The following is a 26,457-nucleotide window of genomic DNA, read 5'->3' on the forward strand; positions in this document are numbered from 1 at the left end:
CTTGAAAAAAAAAAAAAAAAAAAGTGCCGAAGAGCAAAAATATTACTTTGAAGACTAAGGTGTGCCTAACCCAAGCCATGGTGTTTTCAATAGCGTCATATTCATATGAAAGCTGGACAATGAATAAAGAAGATCAAAGAAGAGTTGAAAGAAGAGTTGATGCTTTTGAGTTGTGGTGCTGGCAAAGACTACTGAAAGTACCATGGAGTTCTAGAAGAACTAACAAATTTGCCTTGGAAAAAGTGCAGCTGGAATGCTCCATGGAAACAAGAACAGCCAGACTTTGTCTCACTTAATTTGGTCATGTTGTCAGAAGGGATCAATCCCTGGAGAAGGATATCATGCTTGATAAAGTGGAGGGTCAACAAATAAGGGAAAGACCCTTAATGAGATGGATTGACACAGTGGCTGCAATGATGGGCTCAAGCATAGGAAGGATAGTGAGAATGGCACAAGACCAGACAGTGTTTTGTTCTGTTGCACATGGGGTCGCTATGAGTCAGAGCTGACTGGATGGTACCTGAAAACAACAACACTACTGTAAAAAGCTAAGAAAAGGTTTACACACAAGAAGAATCATTCTTTGGAGGTTATCAGGGGTGGGAGGAGAAGGGAGGGTAAATCATTAACTAGAGGGTAGACATGTATTAACTTAGGTGAAGAAAAAGACAATATACAATTAAGGGAAGGTCAGCAGAAAAGATGAAGGAAAGGAAAGAAACTGGGAGGAGCATAGGAGATAAAACCAACAAAGGTAAATACTATTACATACATAATCCTGCAATAACAGTAATAACAATAATCTATGAGAGAATACATAGATAGACATGCAAGCTGAACAGGGATGGGAAGGCAAAGGGGACTACAGCCATAAATATAGAGAGATTTGACAGAAGATATTTCTACATATGTATTTATATGTCCTGCAAATATATCCATGATTAGTAGAGCATACAAGGGGGAAAGTTATGAAAACTTCTTAGCCATAATCAAAAACCTTGAGAGAAAGAATTGCTGAGCCTGGGAGCCCTGGACCATAGTCTCAGGAGACACTAAAGTCCACAAGGACAATGTTCTATGTCCTACTGTTGTGTGTAGCAAACAGAGTCTTAGAAGCTTGTGAACAGCTATCTATGTTGCAACTCTTGATCCCTCTCCATTTGAAGCAAAGAAGAGTGAAGAAAATGAAAGATATAAGGAAACAAAGAACTAATGGAACACATGAACCCCTTCATGACCCTGAAGAACTAGATAGTGCCTGGCTACCACTGCTGACCGCTCTGAAAGGGGTCACTATAGGACCTCATAGATAGAGTGGGAGGAGCTCTGGTAGCTTAGTGCTTAAGGCACTTGACTACTAACCAGAAGGCTGGCGGTTCAAACCCATCAGCCATTCCTCAGAAGGAAGGTTGGGCAATCTACCTCCGCAGTGATACTGCCTCGGCAACCCAAGGAAGGGTCACTGTGAGTCGGGGTCGACTTGATGGCAGATAACAACAACAACAACAGATAGAGAGGGAGAAAATTGTGGGGAAAAAAACCCTCAAAATCATAAAAAAAAAAAAAAAAAAGACCAGGCTTACTGGTCTGATAGAAACTGGTAGAACCCCTAGACACCCTTTAAGCCTGGAACTGAACTTGTCACAGTGGCTCAACTTTCAGCCAAATGATAGCCGACCTATAAGGTGAAAATAACACCAGAGAAGTATGCATTCAACCAGAAGAGATCAAAAGAGTAGCATTTGCCCAAGGATAATGCTAAGAAGGCAGGAAGGGATAAGAAAGAAAGACAGATGGAAATGGTAAACATGGAGGAAGTGGGAAGTGTTGTTACATCGTCACAATTGCAATGAATGTCACAAAACAAAATGTGTATGACTTGTTGAATAAAAAACTAATTTGCTCTGTAAACTTTCACTCAAATCACAATTTTAAAAAAAAAGAGGAAGAAGAATTTATCTTTGACTCAGTTTTCAAACTGTACCTTAAAGTCTTTGAATTGTCATTATCATAGTTAGGATTGTGTGTCAACTTGGCTAAGCCTGGTTTTGAGTGGCTGGGCAACTGGACATAGTTATTCTCCATGATGAAATTGGTAACCAACGCCATGGTGGAAGCTACTGTGAACAACTGAGTAGTTGCCTTAGGGATGGGTCTAAGAAGAAGCTTTGAGGAAGGTCTCTAGTTTTTAGCACATCTGGATCCTACATTTGGCTGAGTCTTCATCTCAGTGGCCTGCCATGTTGTCTGTCAATCTTGACACTGTTTCTGGACTTGAATTAGTGGCCTGTGGTGTTGCTTGATAATTTGGGGACTGTACCATTTTATTTGTTGACCTTGGGTTTGTCAGCCTCAGCACCCAGCAGTTGTCTGAGTTAAGAGAAGCCTCTAGCTTCAGCAGGCTGGGAACAAGAGGCAGAACTGAAGCCCAAGGTTGAGGGACTTTCATCCAGCCCCTACAGCTGGCACTTTGAACTCAGACTTCTAGCCTCCTAAACTATAAGAGAATAAATCCCTGTTTGTTAAAGCCATCCACTTGTGGTATTTTTTGTTAGAGCGGCACTAGAGAACCAAAACAGTCAATACAGCAAATCCTCTTATTCAAACATATAATTAAAAGTGATGATTACTTAAAAAGGAAATATATATAATTTTAAACATGTAATACATCTGACCAGAAATGGAGGTGTTTCTTGCTAGTCAGTCACCATTCTAAACATATTTGAACATTATGGAAGGAAAAAAGAAAAATTACTAGACTCCATTTCCCAAGTAGTTACCTACTTTCTGCTCCAAATCAGTGGAAACCCCCATTTTTATAACATATGACTTTGTTTCTCTCCTGTGATTTACAGAGTATAGATACACACATAGCAGTCTTTGAATGTAAAGGCAATTAAATTCTGGAAGAAGGAGGAGATTATTGAAATGCCCTACTAATAATTATTTAAAATGTGCATAGCAAATTTACTTTCACAGCTATGATGGAGTAGCTAATATCCGACTAATCCTCCTGCTAAGAACATACTAAAGCTGGAAAAATAACACACACATATACACACATCCCATAAACCAACTGTTTGAAGACACTGGGGAACAACTAAGGCAGTCAGCACTTGAGGGGTCAAGATCCCAGAGACAAGGAAAGCACATTGAAGGGAGCCCTCCAGTCAAGGCCACTTTTCACACTCAGAACATTTGCTAAGTTATAATACAGAACATAGAGGAAAAGTAAATATCACTGAGATTGTGGCTAGAGAGACTGAAAATGGGATTCAGAGCTATCAAAGGAGCTAGAATTAGAGGAACTGATATTCCAGAACAAAAGGAACCACGGAAAAAGTGAATTAGACATTCTACACACAATTTCTTCTTGAGGCATTTGTAACTACTAAGTTGTGCAAGTGAAGGCATCCTCCAATAAACCAAGCAGGTGCTAAGAGGTTAAACATAAAGTGAAGATTTCTGGATATGTTGCTGTTGTTGCATGCTGTCGAGTCGGACCCGACTCATAGCAACCCCTCCTTGGGTTTCCGAGGCAGTATCACTACAGAAGTAGATTGCCCCATCTTCCTTCTGAGGAGTGGCTGGTGGGTTTGAACCACCAGCCTTCTGGTTAGCAGTCAAGTGCCTTAGGCACTACGCTACCAGAGCTCCCTGGATCTCACAGTAATAGGGAAACAAAACTTGGAATTCAGGTATCACTGAGGGGGAGGGGCTTGTAAACACCAGGCTTTTGGCTAAGAATCTGGAAGGGTCATGACCTAGAAGAAAGAACAAAAAGGTCAGTGAGAAAGACAAAGATCCTCAACAAGATGGAATGACAGTAGCTACAACAATGGGCTCAAACATAGCAATGATTGTGAGGCTGGTGCAAGAAGGTCAGTGCTTTGTTCTGTTGTACATAGGGTCGCTATGAGTTGGAACAGATTCAACAATATCTAACAACAGCCACAAATGATTCAAGGTGATTGTCACATACTCTATTTGCCTTCAGAAAGAAAATTAACACCTTGAATGATAAGGAACTCTAGTGACATAGTGCCTAAGGCATTTGACTATTAACCAGAAGGCTGGCAGTTCAAACCTACCAGCCACTCTGCAGAAAGAAGACTGGGCAATCTACTTCTGTAAAGATTTACTGCCTTAGCACCCAAAGGAGGTCACTATGAGTCGGAATCAACTTGATGACAGTGAGTGTGATGCTTTTTTTTGTTGTTTTTTTGTGATGAGGAAAGATAACATCATCTAGAGGCACTATAATCTTTCAAACATGACGTTCAGCATTCAATAAAAAAGACTAAACATGCCAGGAAACAGAACCAATAGACTGAAAGCAAAGAGAAAAACACACAGTATAAACAGATCCACAGGTGATACAGATACCTGACTTGTCAAACATAGACTTTAAATTAACTGAAATAATACTTAAACCAATACTTCACAAGGGGGGGGGGAGAAAGAATACCTAGATTTGACTGCATCAAATGTAACTATATTCTGACTCATATCATCATAGGCTAATTTTGCTGGGGTTTTTTTATCGTTATGTTGTTGTTGTTGTTGTTGTTGTTGTTGTTAGGTGCCATCAAGTCATATGCCAATAAGCATAAGAAAAGAAACTCAACATAATTAGTCATAAGAGAAATACAAATTAAAACCACAATGAGATAGCACTACAAACCTCTAGACTAATTAAATATAAATAAAAATATTAACTGTTGATGAGGACATGGAGTATCTTGAACTGTATAAAATGCTGGTATAAATGTAAATGAATACAATCACTTTGGAAAACTGTTTGCAGCAATTTCAAAACCTAAACATACATATACTCTATGAATCAGTATATACATAACAACATGAGTTTATGTCTACCAAAAGATACTAGCCAAGAATTCCCATAGAAAGTTTTCCTAGCCCAAAATTGAAAACAAACCAAATGCTCACCAACAGTAGAATGATATTCTACTGTAGCATATTCATTCAATTGAATAATATGAGACAACTAAAAAAGACAAACTTCTTCCATGCAATACATGAGGATATAACTCATAAACATAAAATTAAAAAGCCAGGGAAAATAGAACATGCTGTATGATTACATTTCTACAAACATTAAAAAAAATTGACAAAGTCAATTATTATAATGAAATGTGCAAAGATCTATAGTTAGAAAACCAAAAGGGAAGAATACACTCAGCATTTCTCAAGCTAAAAGAACTGAAGAAAAAATTTAAACCTCAAGTTGTAATATTGAAAGATTCTATGTGCAATATATTGAATGATGCAGGAAGCATCAAAAGAAGATGGAAGGAATTCACAGCCACTGTACCAAAAAGACCTGGTCAATCTTCATCCATTTCAGGAGGTGGCATATGATCAAGAACCAGTGTTATTGAAGGAAGAAGTTGAAGCTGCACTGAAGGAACTGGCAAAAAACAAGGCTCCAGGAATTGGTGGAATACCCACTGAGATGTTTCAACAAACGGATGCTGCACTGGAGGCACTCATTCAGCTATGCCAGGAGATTTGGAAGACAGCTACCTGGCCAACTGACTAGAAGAGATCCATATTTGTACTCATTCCAAAGAAAGATGATCCCACAAAATGTGAAAATTATCAAACAATATCATTAATATCACATGTAAGTAAAATCTTACTGAAGATAATTCAAAAACAGTTGCAGCAGTATACTGACAGAGAACTTCCAGAAATGTAAGTTAGTCAAAAGAGGACATGGAATGAGGGATATATCATTGCTGAAGCCAGATAGACCTTGGCTCAAAGTAAAGAATACCAGAAAGATGTTTACTTGTGTTTTATGGACTATCAAAAGCATTCAATTGTGTGGATTATAACAACTTATGAATAACAATGAGAAAAATGGGAATTCCAGAACACTTAATTGTACTCATGAGGAACCTATACATAGATCAGGAGGCTGCCATTCAAACAGAACAAGGGGATACTACATGGTTTAAAACCACAAAGGGAATTGAGTCATGGTTGTATTGTTTCACTATGTTTATTCAATCTATATGCTAAGCAAATAATCCAAGAAGCTGGTCTACATGAAGAGGAACATGGCATCAGGATTGGAGGCAGGCTCATTAGCAACCTGTGATATGCAGACAACACAACTTTTCTTGCTGAAAGTGAGAATGACTTGAAGTATTTACTGTGGAAGATTGAAGACTACAGTCTGCAGTATGGATTACACCTCAATATAAAGAAAACAAAAATCCTCTCAACTGGACCAATAAGCAGCCATCATGATAAATGGAGAAGAGATTGAAGTTGTCAAAGACTTCAATCAACACCAATGGAAGCAGCAGTCAAGACATCAGAAGACATACTGCACTGCACAAATCTGCTGCAAAAGTTCTCTTTAAAGTGAAGAGCAAAGATGTCTCCTTGAAGACCAAGGTGTACATAAGCTAAGCCATGGTATTTTCAATCACCTCATATGCATGTGAGAGCTGGACAATGAATAAGGAAGACCAAAGAAGAGATGATACTTCTGAGTCGTGGTGTTAGCAAAGAATACTAAGAGTACCATGGACTGCTAAAAGAACTAACAAATGTGTCCTGGAGGAAGTGCAGCCATTCTTGGAGGCAAGAATGGCCAGACTTCATCTCACCTACTTTGGTCATGTTGTCAGAAGGGACCATTCTCTGGAGAAGGACATAATGCTGGGTAAAGTGGAGGGTCAACAGAAAAGGGGAAGGCCTTCAATGAGATGGACTGAAACAGTGGCTGCAACGAGGTATAGCAGGGATCATGAGGCTAACCCAGGACTGGGCAGTGTTTCATTCTGCTGTACATAAGGTCTCTATGAGTCAGAGTTGACTCGACAGCACCTAACAACAATTACAACAACATAAAAATAAAAAATCAACAAATTTAGCCTATGGTGTTATGAGTCAGAATATACTTACATTTGATGCAGTCAGGTAATGACTGAGAGAGGGCATGATGGAGACTTACTGTGTGCTGGTAATGTTCTATTCTTGTTCTGTGTGGTGATTAGAAAAGAATGCTCATTTTGTGAAAACTCTATGAAGGTATACTTAAGATTTGTGTACTTTAGGATGTATATGATATACTTAAATAAAAATTAACCTAAATGTATGGTTAGAAATAAATCTATTTGGGAAACTAAGCACTCTCTTGACAATGGGGACAGAGGGAACTTGAACTGGAAGATTCTGAGGACAATATTCAACTGTGATCCACACACCTTTCCATAAATAACAGCTCTTCTTCAGGATGTCTTCCTACCCTCTCTTTAGCCCATCTGTCTTCCATACCCATTTTGGATTTTACAGCAAGTGGTTAAATTTGTTGTATAGATTTAACCTCAAAGTCAACATACTCAAAGTCAAACTCTTCATCATCTCTTGATTCCCCCTTTACGCATTTCATCCCATATTCTTTATCATAGATAACAGCATAATTAACCTCCTTGTTGCTTAAGTTAGAAACTTCATCCCCATCACATTCATTATATGATTTCTCTCTCAGAAATCTTCAAATCCATGCCCTCTTCTTCTGCCATGATGCTTTTATTTCTTCTTTCTTTCATTTATTGACTTAATGTGGGTTTGTGAAGTGTTCAGTATCTTCTAGGCCCTATGAGAGGAGCTAAGCATCAGTGAAGACAGATCAGATAGAGCTCTTGCTAACTAAAGTCCTAGCATTTCACCTGTACTCTCCCAATCACTTCCTATGGAGTCTCAGCAATAACAGTTTCCCTTCCCACCTCACTTTTCCCTTTGGACTGCCACCAACTCACAACTTTCTTCTTCAAAAAAGCTGTGCACTAGCATATGTACATACATATACAGTGTATATATATTATTTTAAATAAGCAAGACAGATTCATTAAAGAAAACTGAGAAAATGTATAAAAGAATAAAAAGGAAAAAGACCCTATCATTCATATTTTTAACACCCAAAAGTCTTTGATAATGTGATTATTTTCTTTATACATTTTTTACAATGACTATCTAGTATGCAAGTCTGATCATGTCATTTCACTCTCTGACCAGTTACTGTTGCTTTTGACCCATGGCAACCCCATGTATATCAGAGTAGAACTGTACTCCATAGGGTTTTTAATGCTGTCATCTTCCAACAGTAGATCACCCAGGCTTTCTACTAAGGTGCCTCTGGGTGAAATCACCACCGTTTTTGTTAGCAGGCAAGTGTTTAACCATTTGCACTGCCCAAGGCAAACTTCTCTCTTCTTCAAAGGCATCATTTATTCCACTGTCTAGGAGGTTCAAACTCACCAGCCACTCCTCGGAAAGAAGACTGGGCAATCTACTTCCATAGAGATACTGCCTCAGAAACCTAAGGAGGGGTTGCTATGAGTCGGAATCAACTCATCGACAGTGAGTTTGATTTTTTTTTTGAGTATAAGACAGAGCCCCATCTCATTAGCACTGCATGAAAGACCCTTCCAGAACTACTTCTCTAGTCACTCTGCCAACACCTAATCTTGACACTTCAGCTGTGGATGTTGGGTTTTCTGTGCCTCTTTGCCTCTGCTCACACAGTTCTCTCTGTCTATAATGCTCTTCTCTTCCCTTACTTCTCCAGCCTCAAAAACTCCCATTTATCTTTCAAGGACTTCAAATTTAAATTCTGCTAGATTCTACCCAGGCAATATTTGTCACAACATGGTGTAATTATGTGAGAAACAGTAGAAATGTTAATAATACTTACTCTGGAGTCAGACACCTAAGTTCAGGTGAGATATGTGACTTGCTAGCTATGTGACCTTGGGACAGCTATGTAGCTTGTCTCTGCCCCAGTCTCACATCCAAAAGGATAAAAGGCTAGTATTTTCTTCTGAGCGTCTCCATGAGGATTAAATGAGATGATCCAGGTAAAGGGTGATGTAGCACAATGCCAAGTACATAATTAGTGTTTGGAACATGTTTCTTATCATAATTGTGATGTCTGTCTCTTCCCCCTAAACTGTGACCATACTACAGGTAGTATTTTCTTATTTATCTTTGTATACTCCCATCCCATGCTTTAAGGTCATTATGAGTTGGAATCGACTTGGCGGCAGGGGGTACCCCATGCTTACAGTAAGTTTCAAGTAAGTGCTGTATAAATATTTGAGGAATGCATGGCTGATCTGCCTAATCGCCTTGACATATTCTCTTGCTATACATATTTTCATGGCAAAACAAGGAAGAAAGAGGTGGAGAGAGAGAAGGAGGAGGAGGAGGAGAAGAAATAAGAGGAGAAGAAATAAGAAAAAAAGATAAAAAAGGAAAAGGAAGAATAGAAAAAGGGGGAGAATAAAGAGGAAGAAGAACAACAGCAAAGGATTGTCACAACTTATAATGATTTTGACACTTGTGTGAACAGAGGAGAGGCATCGATTACAGTGCCTCAGCCTTTGACCATCCTTCTTGCTGTTAACTCTTTGGAACCCAGGAAATGTTGGCTCTTGAACTTGGCATAAAGCTCAACATTCCATTCTGGCCTCTGGGACAGCTGACTTGCCTAACTGAGACTCTACCAAGAGAGGGGACACGGCAGACAGAGGACCACCTCAGATGACAAGTTTACAAGGACTGCACAGTGCCCACCCAGAAAGCTCCAGGACATCTGGTTGGGAGGATGGGTACCAGCCATCCTCATGAAGGGTATCATCTTTTGCTCAAATTCCCCAGGACAGATGCAGTCCTGGATGTGTGGAGTATTTAAAAGTTCCCTTGCAGCTGAAGCATCTTGGCAAGACCTCTTTTTACTGACTCCAGATATACTGGCTTCCACTTCTGTTCTAGAGTCAGTGATAAATCCCCAAGAACTCATTAGTAGTTTGGAGCACACATAAAAATACAGAAAGCCTTTGTTTTGCTGATTAGGAAAGCTACATAAATTTTTAACTGATTATTAAGAAATTAATGCCAACCTTTACGGAAAAATAGATTTTTCTCCCTAACTCTGCCTCTGACAAAAGAATACCAAGAAGGCTTTCAGAGATTTCACCACAGCCTTGGCCTGGTGGACTCACCCTGGCCCTAGAGGGCCAGTGCCACCCAGCAGCTGTTTTCAAGGGCAGGTCACTCATCATAAGAGGCCCAAAGTCTCCAAGCACGAGGTCATGGCCCTTATGAATCAAAACCCACATGGAGAACATGTGCCTTCCTAGGGGCTGGCAGCACCAAAACAAAAAACACACTGCCGTGGAATCAGATCCGACTCATAGTGACCCCTCCTTGGGTTTCTGAGGCATTATCATTAAGGAAGTAGATTGCCCAACCTTCCTTCCAAAGAGTGGCTGGTGGACTTGAACTGCCAGCCTTCTGGTTAGCAGTCAAATGCCTTAGGCACTACACCACCAGAGCTCTTGGCAGCACCAAAAGCTTGTAGTTTTTGCTAAGCCTTTAAACCAAGGACTTGCAAGTCAATCAGGACTGAGTTTGAATTCCAGCTTCACCATTTGCAAGCTCTGCAGCCTGAGGCAAGTTACTTCATCTCTCTAGGTCAGAGTTTCTCATTTGTAATATGTTGTTGTTGTTGTGTGCCATCGAGTCGGACCCGACTCATAGCGACCCCTCCTTGGGTTTCCGAGGCAGTATCACTACGGAAGTAGATTGCCCCATCTTCCTTCCAAGGAGTGGCTGGTGGGTTTGAACCACCAGCCTTCTGGTTAGCAGTCAAGTGCCTTAGCCACTATGCTACCAGAGCTCCCCATTTGTAATATAGGAATAATAATAGTATCTATGCCTGAAGGCTGAGGTAAAGATTAATCAGATAATGTACATAAAACTCACTGTCATTGAGTGCATTCTGACTCTTAGAGACTCCCATTGGGTTTCCAAGGCTGTAAATCTTTACAAAAGTAGATTGTTTCATTTTGCTCCCACAGAGCAGCTGGTGGGTTTGAACCACCTACCTTCTGATTAGCAGCCAAATGCCTTACCCATTACACCACTGACAACTTTTAATACATATAACCAACACAGAAAAGCACTTGGTATACAAAAAAAAAGTTGACATGGAGTCCATGCTGATTCTTGGCAACAGCACGTGTGTCAGATTAGAACTGTGCTCCATACAGTTTTCAGTGGTTGATTTTTCAGAAGTAATCACTAGACCTTTTTTCCAAAGTGCCTCCTGGTGGACTCAATCCACTAACCTTTTAGTTAGCAGCCAATGTTTGCATTATCCAGAGTTTCCCTTGGCACACAAGTCCTACTGAATAAATCATATCTAGGAGCTCTGGTAGCATAGTTCCTAAGGCACTTGACTGCTACCCAGAAGCCTGGCAGTTCAAACCCACCAGCCACTCCTTGGAAGGAAGGCTGGGCAATCTACTTCCGTAGAGATACCACCTCAGAAATCCAAGGAGGGTTGCTATGAGTCGGAATCAACTCAACAGCAATGAGCTTTTGGTCTTTTTTTTTTTTTTCTTTTTCTTTTTCATATTGTTACCATTATTTTAGCAATTATGTTCTCAGCTTCCAGATTTTTTTCTCTAGTGTTTCCACTGAGAAAGAAAAACACAATTCAGGCTAGTGAGGCTAAACTGAAAATTATAATTGCTAATCTTTAGAAATGTCATAGGGCAACATCACAGAATCTGCTTAAGTAAAAGCAAAAAAGTTTAGTGAGGGATAGAGACAATCCAGACCAGAAAAACGTCCACATTCACAGAGTGAAGTTGGCCGCTCTGCTGGACAATAAGAAAACTCTGGTAGCATAGTGTCTAAGGCACTTGACTGCTAACCAGAAGGCTGGCGGTTCAAACCCACCAGCCACTCCTCGGAAGGAAGGTTGGGCAATCCTACTTCCGTAGTGATACCGCCTCGGAAACCCAAGAAGGGGTCGCTATGAGTCGGGGCCGACTCAACGGCATATAACAACAACAACAACAACAGAGCAGAACTAAAACTTACAAAACCATAATTGGCTGAAAGACAATCAGAGAAATCAAAGGCAGGTTGTGTAAAGCAGGAGGTTTAGCATGCATAGGTGGATAATGTAAATGTGAGATTACAAGATTGGTTAAGGGTACGTAATTGCAAGCACACATCTTCTTCAGTTCATTATAGGAATGGTCACAGGAAAATGACAAGACAGGTTTTTTGGGTAATCTGCTATAAAAATTGTTCTCTCAATCACGTCTGTTTCTGGAGTCCATTGTAAAGATTTATTGATAATGCTGTGCATCAAGATCCTTCGGGTATAAACTATCACATCTTGCATCTGTTTGGCTATAGTGGAAAGGCGCTTTGGAAATAGATTGTGATATCCTGCACCTGCCAGACCTCAGAGAAAAATAATGTCTTCTTTAGGGTATATGGTCAGCAACAAGGTTAGGTCAGCAACAAGGTTAGGTCAGCATCAAGTATAGAGGAACTACTGTTATAAAAGGCAGCTTTAAAATTCAAAATGGATTCTAGACTCACGTCAAGACTTTAAAATGGAGTTATGACTGCTTTCAAACTGCTCTATTTACACATACCAAGTGCTTCTGATATTAAGCTCTCATACAGAAGCATTTCTATTGCTCTTCATAAGGTTTTCACTGGCCAATTTTTTCAGAAGTAGATTGCCCGATCCTCCTTCCTAGTCTGTCTTAGACTGGAAGGTCCACTGAAACCAGTATACCATGGGTAAGCCTGCTGGTATTTGAAACACCAGTGGCATAGCCTCCACCATCACAGAGACATGAAAGCAACCACAGTAATATGGTAAAAAATAATAATAATAAATAAAAATAAATAAACCAGTGAAAACCGGATGAATAGCAATGGAACATTGTCTGATACAGAGCCAGAAAATGAGCCCTATAGGTTGGAAAGCACTCAAAATACAACTGGGGAAGAGTTGCCTCCTCAAAGTAGAATCAACCTTAATGATGTGGACAGGGTAAAGCTTTTGAGATTGTCATTTGCTAGGTGGCAAGAAAGGAGCTCTGGTGGCACAGTGCCTAAGGCATTTGACTGCTAACCAGAAGGTTGTCAGTTCAAACCCACCAGCCCCTCTGTAGGAGGAAAACTAGGCAATCTGCAAAGATTTACAGCCTCAGAAACCACATGTCTACAAGGAACACCGGTTACTAAGATTATTATTAAAATTTATACACCAATATTAATATCAAAGGTGAAGAAATTGAAGATTTTTTTTACAAACTTCTGTAATCTGAAACAGATCAAATATTCAATCAAGTACATTGATAATTGCTGGCAATTGGAATGCAAAAATTAGAAACAAAGAAGGATGGTAGCTGAAAAATATGGCCTTGATAACAGAAACAATACTGGAGAACAAATTGCATGATAGAATTTTGCAAAACCAATGACTTATTCATTGTAAATATCTTTTCTCAACAACATAGACACTGACTATACACATGGACCTCGGTAGGTGGAATACAAAAGAATCAAATTGACTACATCTGTGGAAAGAGGTGATGGAGAAGCTTGATACTACCAGTCAGAACAAAGTCAAGGGCTAACTGCTGAAAAGACCATCAACTGCTCAAATGCAAGTTCAAATTGAAGCTGAAGAAAATGAAAACAAGTCAACAAGAGTCAACGTGTGACCTTGAGTATATCCTACCTAAATTTAGAGAACATCTCAAGAATAGATTTGATGCATTTAACACTAATGACCAACCATAGACCAGATGAGTTGTGGGATGACATCAAGAACATCATATGTGAAGAAAGCAAAAGGTCATTAAAAAGACAAGAAAGAAAGGACCAAAATAGATGTCAGAAGAGACTCTGAAACTTGGTCTTGAACACAGAGTAGTGAAAGCAAATGGAAGAAATGATGAAGTAAAAGAGCAGAACAAAAAAATTCAGAGGGTGACTCAAGAAAACAAAGTAGAGCATTATAATGATATCTGCAAAGACCTGGAGGTAGGAAACCAAAAGGGAAGAACAAGCTTGGCATTTCTCAAGCTGACAGAATTGAAGGAAAAATTCAACCCATGAGTTGCAATATTAAAGGATTCTAGCTCTGGTAGCATAGTGCCTAAGGTACTTGACTGCTAACCAGAAGGCTGGCAGTTCAGACCCACTAGCCACTCCTTGGAAGGAAGGTTGGACAATCTACTTCTGTAGTGATACAGCCTCGGAAGCCGAAGGAGGGGTCACTATGAGTCGGGTCTGACTCGATGGCACACAACAACAGCAACATGGGTAAAATATTGAACAGCACAGGAAGTATCAAAAGAAGATAGAAGGAATACACCAAGTCACTGTACCAAAAATAATTGGTCAATGTTCAAACATTTCAGGAGGTAGCATGTGATCAAGAACCCATGGTACTGAAGGAAGAAGTGAAAGCTATACTGAAGGAATTGGTGAAAAACAAGGCTCCAGGAATTGCCAGAATATTCATTGGGATTTTTCAACAAACAGATGTAATACCAGAAGCCGTCACTTGTTTATGTCAAGAAACTTGGAAGACACCTACCTGGTCAATTGACTAGAAGAGATCCATATTTGTGCCCATTCCAAAGAAAGGTGATCCAACAAAATGTAGAAATTTTTTAACAACATTACCAATATCTCAGGCAAGTAAAAATTTGCTGGAAATAATTTTAAAATGGTTGCAGCAGTACATTGACTGGAACCACCAGAAATTCTAGCCAGATTCAGAAGACATGGAATGGGGGATATTATTGCTAATGTCAGATGGACATTGGCTGAAAGCAGAAAATACCTGAGAGATGCTTACCTGTGTTTTATTAACTATGCAAAAGCATTTGTCTGTATGGATCATAACAAATTATGGATAATATTGTGAGTTCCAGAACACTTAATTGTGCTCATGCAGAACCTGTACATAGACCAAAAGGCAGTGATTCAAACAAAATGAGGGGATACTGTATAGTTTAAAATCAGGACGGGAGTGCCTCAGAGTTGTATCATTCACCATACTTATTCAATCTGTATGCTAAACAAATAATCCTAGAAACTGTACTATATGAAGAAGAATGTGGCATCAAGATTGGAGGAAGACTCATTAATAACCTGCAATATGCAGATGACACAACCTTACTTGCTGAAAGTGAAGAAGACTTGAAGCACTTACTGATGAAGATCAAAGACTACAATCTTCAGTATGGATTGTACCACAGCATAAAGAAAAGAAAAATCTGCACAATTGGACCAATAAGAAACATCATGATAAATGGAGAAAAGATTGAAGTTGTCAAGGATTTCATTTTCTTGGATTCCCAAACAACACTTATGGAAGCAGCAGTCCAGAAATCGAATGACGTATTACATTGGACTAATCTGCTGTGAAAGATCTCTTTAATGTGTTAAAAAGCAAAGATATCATTTTGAGAACTAAGATGCACCTGACCCAAGCCATGGTATTTTCAATCACCTCATATGCATGCAAAAGCTAGACAATGAATAAAGAAGACTGAAGAAGAATTGATACACTTGGATCATGGTGTTGGTGAGGAATATCAAATATATCATGGACTTCCAGAAGAATGAACAAATATGTCTTGGAAAAAGTACAGTCAGAAAGCCCCCATTAAGCAAAGATAGCAAAACTTCATCTCATATACTTTGGACATGTTATTTGGAGTAACTCGTCCTTGAGAATGACTCGTCCTTGTGATTGGTAACATAGAGGGTGAGTGAAAAAGAGGACAATCTTCAACTAGATGGATTCACCCAATGGCTACAACAATGGACTCACACATAGCAATGATTGTAAGGATGGCACAGGACTGGGCAATGTTTTGTTCTGTTTTACCCAGGATTGCTATGAGTCAAAACTGATTCAAAGGTACCTGATAAAAGGAGTAATTCCTGTGTGTCAGGAAGTGTTTAGGAGATATTTATGTGTTTTATCTCAGTGAATACTCACAACATCACATCAACCAGTCACTATTACTTACCCCATTTTACAGAGAAGTATACAGAGCCCTAAAAATAAGGGGCTCTCGTGGCACAGTGATCAAGGCATTTAGCTGCTAACCAAAAAATTGTCAGTTCAAACCCTCCAGCTGCTCCATGGGAGAAAGATGAAGCAGCCTTACTTTTGGAAATACTTCTGGAAAGATTAACAGCTTTTGAAATCCTGTGGGGTAGTTCTATTCTGTCCTATAGGGTTGCCATAAGTCAGAATCAACTCAGTGGCATGGGTTTTGGGTTTAAATGTAACTTATGGTGGCACAGTACTGATACTGCCTTGGAAACTCAAGAAAGGGTCGCTATGAATTGGGTCTGACTCAACAGCAGTGAGTTTGGTTTTTTGGTTTTTATCACTATGGAAGTAGATTGTCCAACCTTCCTTCTGAGGAGTGGCTGGGTGGTTTGAACCACCAGCTTTCTGGTTAGCAATCAAATGCCTTAGGCACTACGCCACCAGAGCTCCATAGTGATGCCACCTCGGAAACCCAAGGAGGGCAGTGAGTTTGATTTATTTTGTTTTTATACAGATGCCTTACTCCTCACCTTCAAACTGCTTATCTACATAATAAGAGCTTGGGGATGCAGTGAAGAAAGGAATAGCTAGGTAGGCTGGCAGTAGTGAGGGGATGGAAGGTTGGAAGAATTGAAGAGAAAAGGAAAGGAAATGTTAAGAAGTGTCATTGTGGGTTATGAATTGGTTCTCTTGAAAGTTGAAATTCTTTTTAATTATTAGCTCCTAGCTCCAGAATGTTTTGAGTCAACTTAACTTCAGAGGACATATGAAAAAAAAAAAAAAAAACTCACTGCCATCCAGTCATTCAGGACTCATAGTGACCCCCTTTGGGTTTTGAGGCAGTAAATCTTTCCAGAAGTGGATTGCTCAGTCTTCCTTCCACAGAGTGGCTGGTGGGTTTGAACCACCAACCTTCTGGTTAGCAGTCAAATGCCTTAGGCACTATGCCATCAGAGCTCCTTGAGAGGACATATAGATAAGAAGAAAGAAAGCACTTTCACCAGAATCGAAAGCTGGTCTCCAACAACAGTGAAAACTTACATTAAAACTAGTCAAAACTAATGACCTCACTGCAATTAAGTATGGTAACCTGAAATGTGGGGCAGGTTTAGGAATGGAAAGAAGTGACAACTATAGCCTCCAGATATTCAGCTACACTTACCCACAGTAATCCACCCCCAAGTCTCTCCCAGGACACAGTTCCTTTTTGTTCTTTCATTTTTCCCCTTTAATAATGAATGTGTGGCTCAGAGGTTTAATGAGTTACCAGGAGAAGTTAACCAGAAGGGAAGCCCATTGAGTAAACGCATAATTAAAATAGTGAATGGTCAGAGGAATACAATCATTGTGGGAGATGGTGAGCACATAGGAATGACACAGGGGGTAGGCTGGTTAGAAAAGGGCCTCAGGGACTTATATTATTTCTGGTGAAGATATGGAAATTGAAGGAAAATTCTGGAGTCTTTCTCAGTCAAAAAGGACAGAAAGGCCTCTTGGGACTTCTCCTCTACCCCTCCCCCCAACTGCCCAAATGCTCTAGACTGGTAGCCAGGAGTCACTTCCAGCAGAATTTGAACAACAGTGAAGCCTGAATTCACCAAGGGAGTCATTACACATTCAGTGCTAACACTACAAGGTTCTAATGTCAATTACTTCTCTGGTGTAGATAAGTTTCCTGCGAGAAATTGGAACAGTTCGGAAAAAGGGGAAAGCAAAGGCAGCATCACACTGGATTTTGCTCTTTAGCCTAAACCCAGAAATATTTTGCAACTGTTGAGGCATGGCTGGGAAAGAAACTAAAGAAGACAAGCACACACTGCATTTTGGGGAGGGAGACTGGGCTTTTGTAGCTAACAGAAAGTCCACATGCCACCCTGAGGCCAATTATCTGCTTTGTGTATGGTTAGTATTAAAAATGAAATAGTCTAGGGGGCTGTGAGTTCTTAGGAAAAATACAGGGTGATTCTAAGCAAGAAATACAATACTCCCTGTGTCAGGATCTCTGTAAATGACAGCCACAGAAAACATGTTTTGCCTATGAATCTATTCCAGGAGTCCCTGTAACTAAAACCACTGCAGATCAGCCATGTTAATGGCACCAGAGGTACAAATTAATTCCAAATATCAGATGATCTGAAAGTTATGACTTATGATTGTCTTATTCCCATACAAGGGTGCTTGATGTTCAAAGAGGACCAAGGCTATCCTATCTTTACTCCTAGACTACAGAAGCAACTACAATCTATGCTAATACAGAGGAGTAGGTACAGCTCAAAACATTTCCACTAATGGAAACAGAAAGAGGTATGAGCCCAAAAGTTATTTATAGTATGAAATTCATTTATAAGTTTTGTTTGAATATGGGCTTGTACAGTTTTTCAACAGCACTGGAAACAATATGAGCCAAGGAGGGAGGGAATTGAGGGTGCTTCTAGCTTCCAGATCTTATTCATTTGCGTAAGTTCTCCAAACTCCTCCCTCTGCTCAGGGTGGAAAAGGAGTAAAGGACTTAGTGGTCTGAAGGCTTTACAAGGGATGGGGAAAGAGCTTGAACTTTTTTTAGTGACATTTGTATATTGACTTTCAGATATATATTTGGAAGGAAAATGAATATATGAAATTAATTATATTAGAATGTAAGGATTCAGTCACTTATTTTTCATCTTTACTCAATAACATAAGGAGAATTATGTTTTTCCCATACTTTCAAAAATTCTACTTCCCATTAGTCTGAAAGCCACTATAACGAAAGTTAAAAGAACTGCCCTATGTCCCAAGAAAATATGAAGTCTTCCCAGAATATTCTTTATGCAAATAATTAAAAATTCATTTTACCAAATAAAGGGGAATAAAATCCATAGTTATTACTAAATTAATCCTGATCCAAGCTCCAGTCATTAATTTCCTAAGATACTGCTAAACAAGTAGGTGTTAGGTTCTCTTCGATAGCTGTCAGTAACTATAAAATATATTAAGCATGGCCCCAGTCTGACACAGTGGAACAGAGTGTGGGTTCTGGAGTCAAACCACTTGGGGTCAAGTTCTGGCTGTCCCATAACTAGCCTAGGCAAGAAAATTAACCTCTCTGAGTCAACCAGATCCTTAATGTTGCAGTCAATTCAAAAGTACCTGGGAACAGTTCTTCATTCAAGGACAAACTGGGCAGGAGAGAGAAAAGTTCCAAATGCAATGATCCTTCCTGTCTAGATGGAACACAGAAAGAAAACTCAGAACTCTAATGGAGGATGATGATTTCAGAAGGGTTTGTTCATGATCCAGTTCTATTCTTAGCTAAGGAGTAAGATGAATACCTAAAAGGTTATCCAAAAATTCTCCTAGATTTAGCCAACTCTCAGTCTGAATCACTCACTGAGTCAGGATAGGACACAGCATCAACTCCTGTCCTTGGAACAATACAGCTACCTGAAGCAGAACCTATTTGAAAAGCTAAAACTGATCTACATCATTGCAAGGGCATGCCGATTCACCCACATACAATCAAACACAGTTGAGTTTTTTTCTATTCATAGGTACCCTGGAAATAGGTCTGGAAGCATAGATGAGGCAATGTGGTACAATAAAAATTGCTCCTGAACCACCAGTTATTAGCTCTGAGACCTTGAAAACTTAATCTCTTGGAACTTAAATTTTCTCATCTATAAAATGGATGACATAGAAGACTGCCAGTTTTGAATGGGGCTCAGAAAAAGAAAATACTGCAGCAAGTCCAGGTTGCAATACAAGTAGCCCTGGCACTTGGACCATATGATCAGATATATCCCAAGGTAATGAAGGTTCCTGTTGTAGATAAAGGAGCTGTATGGCTCTGTAGGCATGCCCCAATAGGAAAGTTATGGAATAGACTCACAGGGTCTGGAGTGATGCCATACTGTCCATTGTAGACAACTATATAACTAAACTGAACCAAACCCATTACCGTTGAGTCTACTCTGCCTCATAGCGACCCTCTAGGACAGAGTGGAACTGCCCCATAAGGTTTTCAAGGTGGACTTTTATGGGAGCAGACTGCTATAACTTTCTTCCACGGAGTGGCAGGTGGGTTCAAACCACCAGTCTTTCAGTTAGCAGCCAAGTGCTTAACCACTGCACCACCAGGGATACTAGAGGACTACATACCATTCTTAAAAAACCCTTTGTTTCTACTGGGCTTATTGAAAACTGAACATCTGACCATGGGATGCTATGGTGGTTAAGACTTTGTGTCAATTTGCCTGAGCCATGAATCTCAGTGGTTTGGCAGTTATGATGTAGTTTGTCAGTTATGTAATGATGTAATCATCCCCCAAGATGAATTTTGATATAATGTAATCACCTCCAAGATGAGATCTGCTGTGAGTAGCCAATCAGTTTAAAGGGAGCTTCCTCAGGGGTGTGGCCTGCATTCAATGTATATGGATGTTCTGGCAAAGCTCTCTGGCTTTTTGGTCATCTGGATTCTGCATCTGGCTCATCATCACCTGACCTCCAGTTCTCTGGGCTTGAGCCAATGACCTACCATATAACCTGATCTTTGGATTAGTTAGCTTCCACAGCCTTTGAGCCAGCAGCCTGCTATCTGATCTGCCAGTCTTGGAATTGACAGGCCCTGTAGCTACATGAGTCACAAAAGGCCTGATGTCTGACTCATGGACTTGGGGCTTGCCAGCCCCTACAACCATGTGAGCCATTTCCTTGAGATAAATCAATCTCTCTCTCTCTCTCTCTCTCTCTTTCTTTCTCTCTCTCTCTTATACACACACACACACATACACACACACAAGCTTCACTATTTTCCTTCTCTAGAGAACCCAGACTAAGACAGATGTCAAGTCATCATAAGGGCAGGGTTGCAAATCTTGAGCTAGATAATGTCAGACTCAGCAAGTCATAAGGTCAGGAGGGTCCAGCAACAATCCATCCTAAGATGGAAGAGATACATTGAACACTGTACATGAGTAGGACTACAGGGCAAAAGTAAGCTGCATCAGTCACCCCGTGTCACTCACTACTGCTGTACCAATCCCTCTTCCTCAGATCACAACTACGGCTTCATGGGAGTCCCTATGACTGGCTGATAGAGAAGGACAAACTCCAGGCTTTGTTCATAGGTAGGTCAATGTGATAGATTGATACGGGGTGAAAACAGACTGCTGATACTCAACAGGCGCTGAAAGTTAGTGGTGGAAGGAATTCTCCCAATGGGCAAAGCTTCAGGGACATGCCTTTACACTTTGTGCAAAGAAAAAATCCAAAAGTAAGGATACACGTAGACTCATGGTCAGTAGTAGAAGGCTGGACTCGTGGGTCAAGGGCTTGAATGGAACAATACTGGAATATGGGGACAAGGAGATCTGTGAAAGAGCATATGGATGGAGTTATGGGAGTGGGTAAAAAGTATGAGAAAGCTTTCTCTTGCACATTAATGCCTACCAGTGAGCACTGACTACAGAAGTGGTATTAAACAATGAACTGCATGGTAGATTTCAGTCAGCATCTGTCCTTGATCATTCCAGTGCTTGAGGAATTGTCTCATGGATTATGAATGAAGAAGCCACAGAGGCAAGGATACAGGCTTCACATGGGCCCAATAGCATAGGCTCCCTTTCTCTAAGTCTGGCTACTGCTGCTGCTGAAGTTTCAACCTGGCATCCACAAAAGCCAATGCAGAGTCCTGATACAGTCACATCCTTAGAGGAGATCAACCACCTCCTTGGTGACAAGTTGTTTCCCTTCCATTTTAAAAAGGGAATATTTTGTCCTTATTAGGTCTAAAAAAATATTCTAGGTATAGGTTTATCTTTATTGCCTGTAGACCTCAATCATCACCACTATCCCAGGGCCCACAGAGTGCCCAACTGACTGCTGCTACTGAAAGTCTGACTTGGCAAAAATTCATTTTGGTTGAAGAAATCCACTTATAGCAAAGGCAGTGTAGCATTGAGTACATAAACATGTGATCCACTGGTATTACTATTTATGACATCATTCAGAAGCCTGCTAGCTTGGAAGGGTATAGGAATAACCTCTTGAAAACACAGCAGAGGTGCCAGCTTGAAGATAACACCCTGCAAAGGTGAGGCACTGTCCTTCAGGAGGGAGTATATACTTTAAATCAAGAACCATTCTATGAGGATGGTTTCCCAAAAATAGAATATATGGGTCTTGGAACCAAGGAGTGGGGATAAGAGTGGCCCTATTCACTATTACTCCCAATGTCTCACTTAGGGAATTTGAGTTTTCCATTCTCAGTATTTTAGGCTCTGTGGGTCCATAGATTCTTCTATCATGGGACACAAATTTTACTAAAATTAAAGCTACAGCTCTCACCTGCCTGATTACTCTAGGTTCCTCATTCCAGTAACAAGCAAAGAAAATGTGTGATCTTACTGGCAAGGGAGTTTGCCTCTGATCATCATGAAGAGACAGTGATGCAGCTACAGAATGGGGGCAGAAAAAATACAAATGTGGCAATCAAGTGTTCTATTAGGAGTCTCCTCATACTTCAATACCCAAGATTAATTGTAAATCGGCAAGTACAACAACCATAGCCTGATAAGGGCATGGTATCATGGTACTTTGCTTAGGTCCAACAGAATGCAGAAATTATCAAACTATATCATTAATATCACACACAAGTAAAATTTTGCTGAAAATAATTCAAAAATGGTTGCAGCAGTATATTGACAAGGAACTTCCAGAAATTTAAGATAGATTCAGAAGAGAACATGGAACGAGGGATATCATTGTTGATTTCAGATGGATACTGGCTAAAAGCAAATACCAGAAAGATGTTTACTTGTGTTTTAATGACTATGCAAAGGTATTTGACTGTGTGGATCATACGAATATGGATAACATTGTGAAGAATGGGAATTCCAGAACACTGTATTGTGTTCATGAGGAATCTATACACAGACGAAGAAGCACCTGTTCAAACAGAAAAATAGGATGACACAGTTTAAAATGAGGAAAGGTGTGCATCAAAATTGTACCCTTTCACCATAGTTATTCAATCTATATCATATGCAAATAATCCAAGAATCTGGACTATATGAAGTACACAGTATCAAGATTGGAGAAAGACTTATTAACAACCTGCAATATGCAGATGACACAACCTTACTTGCTGAAAGTGAAGAAGGCACAAAGCACTTACTGATGAAGATCAAAGACTACAGTCTTCAGTATGGATTACACTTTGTGGTAGTTAAATTTGTATGTCAACTTGGTTGGGCCTGGTTGAGTGGCTGGGCAGCTGGTGGTAGTTATTCCCCATGATGAGACTGGCATCAACTCCATGCTGGGAAGTACCACAAGCAGCTGAGTAGCTGCCTTTGAGATGTGGTCTGCTTCCTGTATATAAGGAGAAGCCTTGGGGATAGTCTCTAGCATATGACACACTTGGACTCTGCATGTAGCTGTGTCATTGTTTAGCAGTCTGCCATGCTCTGCCCACCTTGGGACTTACAACGGATTTGAATTAATGGCCTGCTGTGTGGTTTGGTAACATCAGGACTGTGCTGTTTTATTTGTCGGGCTTGGGCTTGTAAGCCTCAGCAGCCAGTAGCTGTTTGAGTAAGAGATGCCTCTATCTTCAGTGGGCCAGGAGCAAGAGGCAGAACTGAAGCCCAAGGTCAAGGGACTTTTACACAGCCCCTAGAGCCTGGAACTTTGAACTCGGACTTTTAGCCTCCTGAAGTATAAGAGAATAAACTCCTGTTTGTTCCATCCTATTTTTGGTATATTCTTGTCAGAGCAGTACTAGGTAACCAGAACACACCTCAACATAAAGAAAACAAAAATCCTCACAACTGGACCAGTAAGAAACATCATGATAAATGGAGAAAAGATGGAAGTTGTCAAGGATTTCATTTTAGTTGGATCCACAATCAACACCCATGGAAGCATCAATCAAGATATCAAACGATGTATTGCATTGGGGAAACCTGCTGCAAAAGACCTCTTTAAAGTGTTTAAAAGCAAAGATGTCACTCTGAAGACTAAGGTGTGTCTGACTCAAGCCATTGACTTTTCAATAGCTTCATATGCATATGAAACCTGGACCATGTTTGAGGAAGACTGCAGAAGAATTGACCCATTTCAATTATAATGTTCGCAAAGAATATTAAATGTACCAGGGACTGCTAGAAGAATGACCAAATCTGTCTTGGTGAAGTACAGCTGGAATGCTCCTTAGAAGGGAGAATGGCCAAACTTCTTAACTCATACTTTGGTTATCTTGTCAGAAGGGACCAGTCCTCAGAGAAGGATATCATGCTTGGTAAAGTGGAAGGTCCAAGAAAAAGGGAAAGATCTTCAATGAGATGGATTGACATAGTGGCTATGATGATGGGCTCAAGAATGTCAATGATTCTATGGATGGCACAGGACTGGGCAGTGTTTCATTCTGTTGTACACAGGATCACTATGAGTCAAAATTGACTCAACAACACCTAACAACAACATCATGGTACCTTGCTTAGGTCACTCCTTCAGGCAAGTAGCCTTGATCAGCAGAAGTAATGGTCATTGGGAGGGGAGTCTAGAAAAAGTAGAAGACAAGGGAGATGATGAGTATCAGTTATGACTTTAGGATGAACTGCAACGAAGGGGACAACAGTTTGTCCCACTAACCCCAGAAATTCTGACCAATAATAATCCTATATGAAAAAGAATGGAGTAAAATTAAAGTGATAAGCAAGTAGATCTGAGTGATACAAGGGGTAGACCAGAGGAGATGCAATTGGTGCCCCACTCAGATCTGCAATTACCAAGCAGGGGTGCCTGTCCTCCAGTTTTGCAGGTGTTAGCTGCTTGTGAATCACATCTGCACCCTTCTCTAGAGGATTTCCCTTAGTTGATGGCAGTGGCCTTACCTACAGATGTCTTCTCTTCTCTCTTGCACTCATAGTTACCTGTACCTGACTGATGCAGGGGAATAAAAGCTCACCTTGCCTCAAGGTGGGATAATCTTTGTGTTACAATTCACACTTTAGAACTCTCAGTAAAAAATGGGATTAGACTGAGATCAGACTTGTAAAACCACATATTTGCCTAATTTCCTCCCCATCCTACACTGCTTCTCTCAGTCCCTTAGGGGTTGTTCATAAAGACAATCCTTCAATAAATAACCTAACAAGCTTCACATCTCAGGCCAAGCTTCTAGGTACCCAGCCTAATATTGTTACGTAATATATATTTTGGTGCATTCACTATGTTCCACTCCTCCATCAGTTTGTCATACTGTAGTGATTTGCATGTTGCTGTGAGGCTGGAGGCTATGCCACTGGCATTTCAAATACCAGCAGGGTCACCCATGGTGGACAGGTTACAGTGGAGCTTCAAGATTAAGACAGATGGAAGGGGCCATTCACTTCTCAAAGCATTGGCCAGTGAAAACCTTATGAATAGTAGTGAAACAATGTCTGATATATCACTTAATGAATAGCCCTGAAACAGTGTTTGATATAGTGCTGGAAGATGAGCCTCTCAGGTAAGAAGGCACTCAAAATGCAATTAGGGAAGAGTTGCCTCTTCAGAGTAGAGTCGATCTTAATGATGTAGATAGAGTAAAGCTTTCCAGACCTCCTTTGGCTGATGTGGCACAACTCAAAATGAGAAGACACGGCTGCAAATATCCATTAATAATCAGAACATGGAGTGTACGAAATATGAATCTAGGAAAATTGGAAGTTGTCAAAAATGAAATGGAAGGCACTAAGATCAATATTCTAGGCATTAGTGAGCTAAAAAGGACTGTTTTGGCCATTTTGAATCAGACAACCACATGATCTACCATGGTGGCAATGAAAAATTGAAGAGGAATGGCATGGCATTCATCATCACAAAGAATGTTTCAAGATCTGTCCTGAAGTACAGTGCTGCAAGTCATAGGACAATAACCATATGCCTACAAGAAAGACCAGTTAATATGACTATTATTCAAATTTATGCACCAACCACCAAAGCCAAAGATAAGGAAATGGAACATTTTCACCAACTTCTGCAGTTTGAAATTGACCAAACATGCAATAAAGATGTGTTGATTATTACTGGTGGAATGTAAAAGTTGGAAACAAAGAAGAATCACCAGTAGTTGGAAAAGAGAGCCTTGATTATAGAAATGATGCTGGAGATCGCATGATAGAATTTTGCAAGACCAACGACTTATTCATTGCAAATACGTTTTTTCAACAACACAAACAGTGGCTATACACATGGACTTCACCAGATGGAATACACAGGCATCCAATTGACTACATCTGTGGAAAGAGGAGATGGAGAAGCTCAATATCTTCAGCCAAAAGAAGGCCACGAGCTGACTGTGGAACAGATCATCAACTGTTCATATGCGAGTTCAACTTGAAATTGAAGACAATTCAAACAAGTCCACAAGAGCCAAAATATGCCCTTGATTATATCCCTCCAGAATTTAGAGATTGTCTAAAGAACAGGTTTGATGCATTGAACACCAATGACCGAAAACCAGAGGAATTGTGGGATGACATCAAGAACAT

Source organism: Orycteropus afer, unplaced genomic scaffold (assembly GCF_000298275.1).
Source record: "Orycteropus afer afer isolate SDZICR_OR568_19922 unplaced genomic scaffold, OryAfe1.0 scaffold00355, whole genome shotgun sequence".
Taxonomy (NCBI): Eukaryota; Metazoa; Chordata; class Mammalia; order Tubulidentata; family Orycteropodidae; genus Orycteropus; species Orycteropus afer.